This window comes from Crinia signifera, chromosome 3 (assembly GCF_055691185.1).
Source record: "Crinia signifera chromosome 3, ASM5569118v1, whole genome shotgun sequence".
In the NCBI taxonomy this organism is placed as follows: domain Eukaryota; kingdom Metazoa; phylum Chordata; class Amphibia; order Anura; family Myobatrachidae; genus Crinia; species Crinia signifera.
Genome location: NC_139219.1, coordinates 4,998,463 through 5,012,305, shown reverse-complemented (window position 1 = coordinate 5,012,305; position 13,843 = coordinate 4,998,463). Strand labels below are relative to the sequence as shown.

Genomic DNA, 13,843 nt, shown 5'->3' with positions numbered 1-13,843 from the left:
TGGCCTAAATTCTACCCGCGACGCCTCCGTTAGACTATTGCGCTGCATGGGAGTTTAGCCTTTTACTGTCTCTCCATAAATTCTCCTGTTTAACCAGGCAAGGCAGAAAACCCGGCATGAAACATGACTTCCCCTCAGTGTAGCTGTCAGTGTATCCCGTGTACACCACATTCTGCTACCGACGGACATAATAAAGTCACTGTCACCCGGATAGCTTCTCCTCTTCAGCAGATAAGACTGGCGACCTCGCTGCCTGCGAATCAGCTCCAGGAGCACTTTATTCCAAGACTGCGAAGCGAGAAGCGTCCACGTGCTGAGCACAGAGCCGGGGTCCTGGCGTTGGGCGCGTCATAGGGTCCCCCCATAGTTTTGTTTTTGAAAATAAAATGATTTTATTGTATTATTATCAATAGTGGTTTATTTACCTATAAACACACCTGAGCCCAGGTAACGAGGACAGCGCCGGAGGGCAGCCAGCTGGGAAACCTGAGGAATGCAGGCCGACACACAGACAATGCCGACTCGCGCGTTTACACAATAATCTCGCCGTCACATGTTTGCCCTACAATCAGGCCTGTGTTATTGGTAAACGTGCACTATGTGACCTCATGGAGCCGATGTATTGGGTGAAAGGTTCTATATTCGGTACAAAGCGGAGTGATGTGTTTGTGTGTGCGTCCTTATGCACCCAGCATGATTTGTGCTATGTGGCTTCTGCGCATTGCGTCTTTGTTACACCACAGTCAGCTGCACACAGACACATTGCTGTGTAGCAACTGCTTACAGTTTGCACTTTTCTCGCAATGGCGGCAGTAAAAAACTGCGCAATGGTGCGCCAAAGAAATATCCCCCCCTCCCATCACAGATTAGCGCCCCAGCAGTGCAAAGGGTGTGTGTAGCAAAGTGTAAGGGACCCCCCCCCAGCATTGCTTAGAGCCACCATATATGTTTGGGGCATTACCCTATGCACAAATACCGTTGCGTTGCCTTGTTGCTCTTATGTCATTCTGTGGTCACCGATATCTGCCCCTATTTGCACACAGTGTCCCCCTCGCGCGCCGTGTCAGTCTCTTCTAATGAAATTACTTTGGAGAGTTTACGAACCTCTCACGCTCGCTCACAAACTTCTTCCACACCAACCGACCCCCCCCCCCCCCCACCAAGCTCCAGGCCGGTGCCTTCCGTAAATTGTTTAGCTTACTGATTTAACTGTCATTAATTCTAAAAATGTCCGGCCCGATCGTTCTTCTTAAAATAAATGACTGCAGTTTATGAAAACCATTATTCCCCCCAACCACACACGGAACGTATCTTCCGGAGTTTTATACTCTCCGCTATAATCCTTCTCCTACAAAGGGCCCACTTAATAATCTCCCCTCTAACAACCTCATTTATTTTCCAGAAAATTAACTCAGTTTCAACCCTGATTAATGATTTCATCTAAATGAATCAAATTAAAAATTGAAAATTATGTTTCAAAAGATTGAGAGGGAAAAAATTGACCAGTTCCCGGTAACAAACGACCCTTTCAAATGTATATAAAAAAGGAGAGAAAGAAATGGCGGTGAGCATTAAGTGGGTGTAATAGTATAGAAATCCGTCCCGCGCCGGCTGCTTATCTCCGGGATGGCGAGTACAGAGAGAACGCACTCCATTGTAATATGGCTATTCTCCGGGGAGCCCAAACTGCCTTCCACTTAGACTCTGCCTGTAATCAGCGCACCAAAATAATATGAGAATTTCAGTGTTAATTAAAGTGGTGAGGCTGGAGGTGCGCGCCGGCTGACGAGGGATTAGGAAGGCATACATTAACCGCTTCTGGAAGACTGTAAGAGAATCTGACCAAGTATAACGCAGTGACTGACAAGCGCACTGGCTCTAGATCCCCCGGGGAACCTCGAATCAACTAATCAGACATAACCTCTGTGACATCAGATACCGAATACATATGTATGACATCATACCCAGTAATCCGAGCGACTGTTACTGATCCGCGGCTTGTGTTTTCCTGGAAGCTCAACCCAAATATCTAACACGAATCCGCCGCCAACCTTAGATATAACGACTCGTCTTCATATTACAGCGGTCATTGTTATGGCGTATGAGTGCATGCTGCTGCTGCATGGTGGATGGCACAGTGCCTAATAAAGTGGCACAGAGAGGGTACTGGTTATCCGGGCCTGGTCCGCCGCTGTCCTCTCCCCCTTCTCTTACCTGTCAGTGCCAGCGGTGTACTGATCATGCCCCGCTGGATTTGCCTCTGGCTGAGGGATGCATAGTACCCGGGTATAGACTGTCATTACCCCTAATTAGTTAGCGCGGGGCACGCTATGGCCATGCGTCAGACCAGGTACACTTCACCGCTCCCAATTGGAGTCTGTATGGGTAGTAAAGTATGAAAAAGTCCCAAAAATGGAACAAAAAAATTGTGAAAAACTCACGTTGACTTATACAGTGTCCATGTTGACATACTGTATGTCAACCGCGTCCCAGGCCGCCCATTGAAGCGGTCACATATAGAGACCGGCGATGAGTGTGTCGGCGCAGTCTCCGTACAGGGACTGAAATCGCTGTCTGTTATCTGCGCGCCTGCAGAGTCTCCCTCTTGTAGATTTAATAATGCGAGCAACTTCCTATCAGCGGCGCGGGTGACTGATTGGGCTACTGATAGCTTCAGACAATCCACCATATTTAACTGAATTTACAGAAGCCGGGGCTCGAGCTCCAGTATAAATGCCAGGGACTAATAGGGAATTAATCGTGTACAATAGACTAACTCCATTTCCTCTCACGCTCTGTAATGTGTTTAGTTCATTTACTCATAGTCATATTGTGTCTTTGTGTCTCCTCGGCGGAGCGTCTGGGATGTGTGTCACAGATTAAATCTTCCTTGTACCTCCAGCATTTGCCTTTTATCTCGCTGCTTCCCCTCCATGAGTCTATATTACAGCTGGCCCAGGAAATGTAAACAAACATGGCCGCCCATGGGCTCCTGCTAAGCACCTAATGCATGTGGAGGAAGCAAAGATGGCCGGACATTAATATTACTGCTACATGAGAGGGACAAGTCAGTCAGTCAGTCACCTGCTTAGTAGGGATGGTATATGTGTCTCATCTGAAATGTAAATGTATATCTTAATGTGGCTGGTAAGTAAGAGCGGGGGAAGGAAGGCGGTGGCGGAAGTGCAGAGAGGTCACTCCCGGCATGATCCCACTGTCAGCCGTGTAGTGCCGGCTGTAATGATAGCAGAGGTCAGTGTGCTGTACAGTGCTGCGAGTATCGGCCGTCAGGGCGGGAAGCAAAGTCATTGACTACTAGATTTATGCAGAGGCAGATTAATAGGTGATTCTTCCAGGAATTGCTTATTGTCTGATGTTTTAGACACAGTTGTACACGGCGCTGAATGTCGCTGGCTGAAAACTGTATCGTAGCAATCACACAGAGCTGAGGCGCGTTTTACAGCGATGGACGTGAACACAATGTCTGTCTCCTATCTATCTATCTATCTATCTATCTATCTATCTATCTATCTATCTAATGCCCCATACACACAGTTCGATTTGGTCTATTTTGCTATTCGACTTTAAATGGAATCCCAATGTGCAGCCCCGCAGCTTCCAAATCGAAAAAAGAAAAGACTGCAGGAAAGACTTTATAGTACAGATCTGTTGTCACTCTGGCGGAAGCAGATATCTGTTCGCATGGCTCTGCAAATTAGTAATCCCTCCCCTTCAGGCGTTTCATAGCAACCCTGACTATATGTTAGGCTAGCCCGTTCCACAATAATGGCTATGTAGGAGTTGGTTGCGCTGAAATACTCTGTGACGCTGTTAACAGTCAAAGGAAAGTATGTACCAACCTTTCGCAGTATATCCTATCAGACATGGCGCTAATACGTATCGCATATGTACTAACACAGAGGACAACTCTCCTGATAAGAGCTGGCCTTTGCAATCAGTGCCGGTTGCTGGACCTCGGGGTTTATGACCCAGAATTTGTCCACACGGGCAGTGACGCGGCATCTATGGGGGCTTCTGAGAGGGGGGAGAAGAAGCACAGACGTGTTATAGGTGGCCGTAGCTACAGTACATGTGTGCACTTCATCACGTGTTATTATCCAGAAGCTACAGTACATGTGTGCACTTTATCACGTGTTATTATACAGTAGCCACAGTACATGTGTTATTATTATACAGTAGCCACAGTACATGTGTTATTATTATACAGTAGCCACAGTGCATGTGTTATTATTATCCAGTAGCTACAGTACATGTGTTATTATTAGACAGTAGCCACAGTACATGTGTTATTATTATCCAGTAGCCACAGTACATGTGTTATTATTAGACAGTAGCCACAGTACATGTGTTGTTATTATTATACAGTAGCCACAGTACATGTGTTATTATTATAAAGTAGCTACAGTACATGTGTTATTATTAGACAGTAGCTACAGTACATGTGTTATTATTATACAGTAGCCACAGTACATGTGTTATTATTATCCAGTAGCCACAGTACGTGTGTTATTATTATACAGTAGCCACAGTACATGTGTTATTATTAGACAGTAGTCACAGTACATGTGTTATTATTAGACAGTAGCTACAGTACATGTGTTGTTATTATACAGTAGCCACAGTACATGTGTTATTAGGCAGTAGCCACAGTACATGTGTTGTTATTAGACAGTAGCTACAGTACATGTGTTGTTATTATACAGTAGCTACAGTACATGTGTTATTATTATACAGTAGCTACAGAACATGTGTTATTATTAGACAGTAGCCACAGTACATGTGTTATTATTATACAGTAGCTACAGTACATGTGTTATTATTATACAGTAGCCACAGTACATGTGTTATTATTATACAGTAGCTACAGTACATGTGTTAATATTATACAGTAGCCACAGTACATGTGTTATTATTATACAGTAGCTACAGTACATGTGTTATTAGACAGTAGCCACAGAACATGTGTTATTATTATACAGTAGCTACAGTACATGTGTTATTATTATACAGTAGCTACAGTACATGTGTTGTAATTATACAGTAGCTACAGTACATGTGTTGTTATTAGACAGTAGTCACAGTACATGTGTTGTTATTATTATACAGTAGCTACAGTACATGTTTTATTAGACAATAGTCACAGTACATGTGTTATTATTATACAGTAGCCAGAGTACATGTGTTATTATTATACAGTAGCCACAGTACATGTGTTATTATTAGACAGTAGCCACAGTACATGTGTTATTATCATACAGTAGCCACAGTACATGTGTTATTATTATACAGTAGCTACAGTACATGTGTTGTTATTAGACAGTAGTCACAGTACATGTGTTATTATCCAGTAGCCACAGTACATGTGTTATTATTATACAGTAGCCACAGTACATGTGTTATTATTAGACAGTAGTCACAGTACATGTGTTATTATTAGACAGTAGCTACAGTACATATTTTTATTAGACAATAGTCACAGTACATGTGTTATTATTATACAGTAGCCAGAGTACATGTGTTATTATTAGACAGTAGTCACAGTACATGTGTTATTATTATACAGTAGCTACAATACATGTTTTATTAGACAATAGTCACAGTACATGTGTTATTATTATACAGTAGCCAGAGTACATGTGTTATTATTAGACAGTAGCCACAGTACATGTGTTATTATTAGACAGTAGCCACAGTACATGAGTTATTATTATACAGTAGCCACAGTACATGTGTTGTTATTAGACAGTAGTCACAGTACATGTGTTATTATTAGACAGTAGCTACAGTACATGTGTTATTATTATACAGTAGCCACAGTACATGTGTTGTTATTAGACAGTAGCCACAGTACATGTGTTATTATTAGACAGTAGCCACAGTACATGAGTTATTATTATACAGTAGCCACAGTACATGTGTTGTTATTAGACAGTAGTCACAGTACATGTGTTATTATTAGACAGTAGCTACAGTACATGTGTTATTATTATACAGTAGCCACAGTACATGTGTTATTATTAGACAGTAGCCAAAGTACATGTGTTATTAGACAGTAGCCACAGTGCATGTGTTATTATTATACAGTAGCTACAGTACATGTGTTGTTATTAGACAGTAGTCACAGTACATGTGTTGTTATTATTATACAGTAGCTACAGTACATGTGTTATTATTATACAGTAGCTACAGTACATGTGTTGTTATTAGACAGTAGTCACAGTACATGTGTTGTTATTATACAGTAGCTACAGTACATGTGTTGTTATTAGACAGTAGTCACAGTACATGTGTTGTTATTATTATACAGTAGCTACAGTACATGTGTTATTATTATACAGTAGCTACAATACATGTGTTGTTATTAGACAGTAGTCACAGTACATGTGTTGTTATTATACAGTAGCTACAGTACATGTGTTGTTATTAGACAGTAGTCACAGTACATGTGTTGTTATTATTATACAGTAGCTACAGTACATGTGTTATTATTATACAGTAGCTACAATACATGTGTTATTAGTCAGTAGCCACAGTACATGTGTTATTATTATACAGTAGCTACAGTACATGTGTTGTTATTAGACAGTAGCCAAACTACATGTGTTATTATTATACAGTAGCTACAGTACATGTGTTGTTATTATTATACAGTAGCCACAGTACATGTGTTATTATTATACAGTAGCTACAGTACATGTGTGCACTTCCCCATGTGTTATTATACAGTAGCTACAGTACATGTGTGCACTTTATCATGTGTTATTATCCAGTAGCCACAGTACATGTTATTATTATCCAGTATCCACAGTACATGTGTTATTATTAGACAGTAGTCACAGTACATGTGTCGTTATTAGACAGTAGTCACAGTGCATGTGTTATTATTATCCAGTAGCCACAGTACATGTGTTATTATTAGACAGTAGCTACAGTACATGTGTTGTTATTAGACAGTAGTCACAGTACATGTGTTATTATTATACAGTAGCCATAGTACATGTGTTATTATTATACAGTAGCCACAGTACATGTGTTATTAGACAGTAGTCACAGTACATGTGTTGTTATTAGACAGTAGTCACAGTACATGTGTTATTATTATACAGTAGCCACAGTACATGTGTTATTATTATACAGTAGCCGTTATTGTTCCTGTGCGGGGTCTGTGAGCCTGACAGTAACATAGGAACACATCATGTCTGACCAGTCCCTGCGGCTGCTTATTCCTCTCACTGAACGAACCTGCTGAGAGGCAGCCGGTCTGTTCCTGAACGCTCCCAGCCTGGCGCAGGTACCCTGTCATTTCCCAGCCCTGCAAATCACATCAGAAATAAAACCATTGTCTGCCCCACGCCGCTATTTTCATATTCACCTCTCCGATCTCCCTGTATCTGTAATGGAAACAATCCTTGAGGCCTGGAAGATAACACAGCCTGGTGTTGTATTACCAAGTCACAGCGTGGCGCGGGCTGGCGGGTGCGGACAGTCTGCATTATACACCAATGGGAACCCCATTGTGCCCCACTGCTCACACTCTATTAGCGGCTTGTTGTGCTTTCAGTGTAATAGCGGCACGGTGCATTTATTACTCCTCGCAGGGGTAATTCTAGGGTGGAAACTTTCCCTGTGCACTTGGGGAAAATAAACTCTTACAGCGGGAATCTGGCCGCGCTTATCTCTGTTTGTGGCTTAGTACATCAGACCCACTGCACCAAAACCCCATTTATATTCTACCCCGCTGAAATGTACTGCCCCGGCATATGATGACAACACGTAGGATAACATCGATGGACTGCCCCGGCATATGATGACAACACGTAGGATAACATCGATGGACTGCCCCGGCATATGATGACAACACGTAGGATAACATCGATGGATTGCCCCAGCATATGATGACAACACGTAGGATAACATCGATGGACTGCCCCGGCATATGATGACAACACGTAGGATAACATCGATGGACTGAGTTGCGCATGTGCATTCCATCGATAATAGTCCACTGCGCAAAATCATACAATCGGCAGTGATATGATCGACCCCAGAAGTTTAACGCGCACAAGGTCAACATGGCAAAAAAAAGTTGACACGGAAATAGTCGGCACGTGGAACGGTTGACGTGAGTGTTTATCAATTTGGACATTTGAGCAAGTGACAAGTGTAGACACAGAGTTCGTCATGTACTGTGGGGGTGTAATCTGTATATAGCACAGGGGGAACACTACCAATGTCCCCCCCGCTGTTATCCGAGACTCCTCCAACCAATTAAACAGAAGCAGCGATAGGAGGAATCCAACCCCCAATTCCTACAGAACACGGTGACAAATGAGATAATTCCGCTGTGGTAGAACAAGGCTACAATCTGTCAGGACCCAGCACTTCTGACCCTTCCCGACATCCTACTTTACATTTTGGGTTATTAGTCTGGCTTACATTATAATACCGAGGATGCACTTAGCTCCTCCGCTGACAGACCAGGGTGCGCTGCACACAACAGTACTGCCGAGTACGCCAACGTGAATTAATTACAGGCTGCCAATTTACTCTCCCTGCACCCTCTCACATGTCACAAAGTAACGCACATACTGTACTGTACGTGTACACAGGAACACGTATATCACACTGTCCGCGGCTGTACTGTACGTGTACACAGGAACACGTATATCACACTGTCCGCGGCTGTACTGTACGTGTACACAGGAACACGTATATCACACTGTCCGTGGCTAGATATACAATGGTTATTTATTATTATTGCATTGTGTGTCGCCTGTAACGGGGAAGATGACCGCCTCCCCCTCGGAGGCCATGACACATATTGTAGCATTGCAGCACCTCACCCTGCTCCCCTGCACTGTGACCCAGGTACACGGGATCTCCCCTGTGCTATATGTGATCCAGGTACATGGGATCTCCCCTGTCCTATCTGTGACCCAGGTACACGGGATCTCCCCCATCCTATCTGTGACCCAGGTACACGGATCTCCCCTGTGCTATCTGTGACCCAGGTACACGGGATCTCCCCCATCCTATCTGTGACCCAGGTACACGGGATCTCCCCTGTGCTATATGTGATCCAGGTACATGGGATCTCCCCTGTCCTATCTGTGACCCAGGTACACGGGATCTCCCCTGTCCTATCTGTGACCCAGGTGCACGGGATCTCCCCTGTGCTATATGTGACCCAGGTACATGGGATCTCCCCCGTCCTATCTGTGACCCAGGTACACGGGATCTCCCCTGTGCTATATGTGATCCAGGTACACGGGATCTCCCCTGTGCTATATGTGACCCAGGTACATGGGATCTCCCCTGTGCTATATGTGATCCAGGTACATGGGATCTCCCCTGTCCTATCTGTGACCCAGGTACACGGGATCTCCCCTGTGCTATCTGTGACCCAGGTACACGGGATCTCCCCCATCCTATCTGTGACCCAGGTACACGGATCTCCCCCATCCTATCTGTGACCCAGGTACACGGGATCTCCCCTGTGCTATATGTGACCCAGGTACACGGGATCTCCCCTGTCCTATCTGTGACCCAGGTACACGGGATCTCCCCTGTGCTATATGTGACCCAGGTACACGGGATCTCCCCCATCCTATCTGTGACCCAGGTACACGGGATCTCCCCTGTGCTATATGTGATCCAGGTACACGGGATCTCCCCTGTGCTATCTGTGACCCAGGTACACGGGATCTCCCCTGTGCTATATGTGATCCAGGTACATGGGATCTCCCCTGTCCTATCTGTGACCCAGGTACACGGGATCTCCCCTGTGCTATCTGTGACCCAGGTACACGGGATCTCCCCCATCCTATCTGTGACCCAGGTACACGGATCTCCCCCATCCTATCTGTGACCCAGGTACACGGGATCTCCCCTGTGCTATATGTGACCCAGGTACACGGGATCTCCCCCATCCTATCTGTGACCCAGGTACACGGATCTCCCCCATCCTATCTGTGACCCAGGTACACGGGATCTCCCCTGTGCTATATGTGACCCAGGTACACGGGATCTCCCCTGTCCTATCTGTGACCCAGGTACACGGGATCTCCCCTGTGCTATATGTGACCCAGGTACACGGGATCTCCCCCATCCTATCTGTGACCCAGGTACACGGGATCTCCCCTGTGCTATATGTGATCCAGGTACACGGGATCACTCCTGTGCTATCTGTGACCCAGGTACACGGGATCTCCCCTGTGCTATATGTGACCCAGGTACACGGGATCTCCCCTGTGCTATCTGTGACCCAGGTGCACGGGATCTCCCCTGTGCTATATGTGATCCAGGTACACGGGATCTCCCCCGTCCTATCTGTTACCCAGGTACACGGGATCTCCCCTGTGCTATATGTGATCCAGGTACACAGGATCTCCCCCGTCCTATCTGTGACCCAGGTACACGGGATCTCCCCTGTCCTATCTGTGACCCAGGTACACGGGATCTCCCCTGTGCTATATGTGACCCAGGTACACGGGATCTCCCCTGTCCTATCTGTGACCCAGGTACACGGGATCTCCCCTGTGCTATATGTGACCCAGGTACACGGGATCTCCCCTGTCCTATCTGTGACCCAGGTACACGGGATCTCCCCTGTGCTATATGTGACCCAGGTACACAGGATCTCCCCCGTCCTATCTGTGACCCAGGTACACGGGATCTCCCCCGTCCTATCTGTGAGAGGCACTTACAGTGCATTTGCTCAATGCCTCGGTGTCAGGCCTGCTGACATTATAAATAGTGCAGTTTGTGTTATTTATCACTATGACGGGAGATTATAATAAGCATCAAATTAGTAACAACTGAGACGATTACTGATTGTTCTATGTCAGTGTATGGGGCCCAAGCAATAATGTGTCAGTGTTCTGGGGCCCCCATTGTGAGGGTGGCCATGTACTGGGACCCCAGTGTGAGGGTGGCATTGTACTGGGACCCCCAGTGTGAGGGTGGCATTGTACTGGGACCCCAGTGTGAGGGTGGCCATGTACTGGGACCCCAGTGTGAGGGTGGCATTGTACTGGGACCCCAGTGTGAGGGTGTCATTGTACTGGGACCCCAGTGTGAGGGTGGCATTGTACTGGGCCCCCCAGTGTGAGGGTGGCATTGTACTGGGACCCCCAGTGTGAGGGTGGCATTGTACTGGGACCCCCAGTGTGAGGGTGGCATTGTACTGAGACCCCCAGTGTGAGGGTGGCATTGTACTGAGACCCCCAGTGTGAGGGTGGCATTGTACTGAGACCCCCAGTGTGAGGGTGGCATTGTACTGGGACCCCAGTGTGAGGGTGGCATTGTACTGGGACCTCCAGTGTGAGGGTGGCATTGTACTGGGACCCCAGTGTGAGGGTGGCATTGTACTGGGACCCCCAGTGTGAGGGTGGCATTGTACTGGGACCCCCAGTGTGAGGGTGGCATTGTACTGGGACCCCAGTGTGAGGGTGGCATTGTACTGAGACCCCCAGTGTGAGGGTGGCATTGTACTGAGACCCCCAGTGTGAGGGTGGCATTGTACTGAGACCCCCTGTGTGAGGGTGGCATTGTACTGGGACCTCCAGTGTGAGGGTGTCATTGTACTGAGACCCCCAGTGTGAGGGTGGCATTGTACTGAGACCCCCAGTGTGAGGGTGGCATTGCACTGGGACCCACCATGTCTGGGTGGTGAGGAATGTGTTACTTATAGGGAAAAACCTTCATAAAGTCTCATTAATAAAGAAAAATAGCTACAGATCTAAAAATAAGCATGCCATCTTAGTGATATATATCAGCAGCATCGGTGTCTGTAAAATGCGCGGTAGGCGGAGGCATTGGTTTCTCGCTAGCATGCTCTCTGTGCACCCAGCCTTGGTGCATCTGCATTCTGCACAATCACCTATTCCCTGTATAGGACAGAAGAGGGTCCGCTCCCCCCCCCCCCCCCCGACCGCTGAGCTACGTTATATATAACAGATTCTTCTTCTGCGAGTCCCAGCGAGCAGGAATTTGAAGCTTCTCATCTTAGACACATTCAGCACTTGTTCCCATTGAAAGATTAATGTTATCTCTGTAAGGAACTCTCGCGTATGTCCAAAATTAGACTTTAAAGTGTCTTGTGGTCGGGTGTGAGCTCGTTGTGGTATCAGTTAGTGTTTGCTTTACTCACTGGGCCTTAACTTATCACAATGGTTTATGGCGCTGTGCGTAGTATAATCCCGCGAGCGGCAGTAGGCCTCTGTACACGGCCCCGTCACATGACATTAATACTTTGTACATATCTTCCACATTCTCTATCTATTCCCATCGGTTTGGCTGGCGATGATCTTCTGCTGTGTTCATTCAGCACCGGTCCTAGACCCAATCATTATACTCCCTTGTCGCTGCTGCTTGTGGCTCTAACAAATGGGTGTTCTCCAAAGCGATCTCTTCACTACTGTGCGATACACTGCTGAGATTGCCAGGGAGAGGGTTCCTATGTATCCCTCTCCCTGTACTTCTTTTGCTTCTTTTGTTTGGTGGGGCATTAAAGGGTGGACTTCAGAGGATGGTTAGGACTGTAGTAATGAGGGGGATGTGTACACTAACACATGCCTGCACATGCGACCGCAGGAGTGAAATATAATTCGCTGGTCGCTCACCACCAAATGATTTCCCCCCGTTCCCTAATAAAAGTTAATCTAGACAATTTTTATTATGGCCGCAGATGGCCGAATTCTGGGTAGCACTGACGTCAGCCGCCCCCACCCCAAAGCACCTGTGTGCATCCTCCCCCTGCTCCCTCTGGGTGGAGCTGTCAGTGAGTGCGAAACTCTCTGAAGTTGTTTGCATAATCACGCATGCGCAACCACCGACCGCCGGGGCCAAGGCCAAATTGGTCTCGCTACGAACGAGTCTGAATGGGCCCCTATGTCAGTCACAGTCCACTGTTGGCTAACAGCGTGTATCAGGACTCTGACGAGATGCAATCACATTACGCCGCAACACTGTATGTCTGGGAAGGAACGTGAACAATGACCGGCCGCACGGCGCTGTATGTCTGAGCAGGAACGTGCACAGTGACCGGCCGCGCGGCGCTGTATGTCTGAGCAGGAGCGTGCACAATGACCGGCCACACGGCGCTGTATGTCTGGGCAGAAACGTGATCAATGACCGGCCGCGCGGCGCTGTATGTCTGAGCAGGAGCATGCACTATGACCGGCCGCACGGCGCTGTATGTCTGGGCAGGAACGTGCACAATGACCGGCCACACGGCGCTATATGTCTGAGCATGAGCGTGCACTATGACCGGCCGCACGGCGCTGTATGTCTGGGCAGGAACGTGCACAATGACCGGCCGCACGACGCTGTTTTTCTGGGCAGGAACGTGCACAGTGACCGGCTTCGCGGCGCTATATGTCTGAGCATGAGCGTGCACAATGACCGGCCGTGTGGCGCTGTATGTCTGGGCAGGAACGTGCACAATGACTGGACGCACCGCTGTATGTCTGGGCAGGAACGTGCACAGTGACCGGCCACGTGGCGCTATATGTCTGAGCATGAGCGTGCACTATGGCTGGCCGCGCGGCGCTGTATGTCTGGGCAGGAACGTGCACAATGACTGGACGCACGCTGTATGTCTGGGCAGGAACGTGCACAATGACCGGCCGTGTGGCGCTGTATGTCTGGGCAGGAACGTGCACAATGACTGGACGCACCGCTGTATGTCTGGGCAGGAGCGTGCACTATGACCGGCCGCGCGGCGCTGTATGTCTGGGAAGGAACGTGCACAATGACCGGCCGCGTGGCGCTGTATGTCTGGGCAGGAACGTGCACAATGACCGGCCGCACGGCGCTGTAT

At 47.3% G+C, this 13,843-nt stretch overlaps 1 protein-coding gene across 9 annotated transcripts in view; it reads right to left on the bottom strand.

Annotated features, from left to right (window-relative positions):
* ESRRG (estrogen related receptor gamma) overlaps nucleotides 1–13,843 on the bottom strand; it is a 705,684-nt gene that overhangs the window by 77,816 nt on the left and 614,025 nt on the right. The gene's annotated exons all lie outside the window — the stretch shown is intronic.